The following is a 265-nucleotide window of genomic DNA, read 5'->3' on the forward strand; positions in this document are numbered from 1 at the left end:
CCCCTGTGTTCTTTTGATACATTCCCATCCTGACTTTCTTGTGCAGAGATGTTTCCACCATCACCATAAAGACTGCATCAGACCTTCAATAGATGCTAAATCTAGAGGGAAATTTTGATGATGAGGAGGAGGATATTTGAATGGTCTTAAAGTGTTTCCCCACAGACTTCTTATTAGTTGCAAGGGGGAAAACAGTAATTATATGATGGAGAAGCTAGGCAATGTCTTGACTGACTGATCTAAAGTAACATCACCCAGGGAGATC

The sequence above is a fragment of the Neophocaena asiaeorientalis genome, unplaced genomic scaffold (genome assembly GCF_003031525.2).
Source record: "Neophocaena asiaeorientalis asiaeorientalis breed wild unplaced genomic scaffold, Neophocaena_asiaeorientalis_V1.1 scaffold327, whole genome shotgun sequence".
Lineage (NCBI taxonomy): Eukaryota > Metazoa > Chordata > Mammalia > Artiodactyla > Phocoenidae > Neophocaena > Neophocaena asiaeorientalis.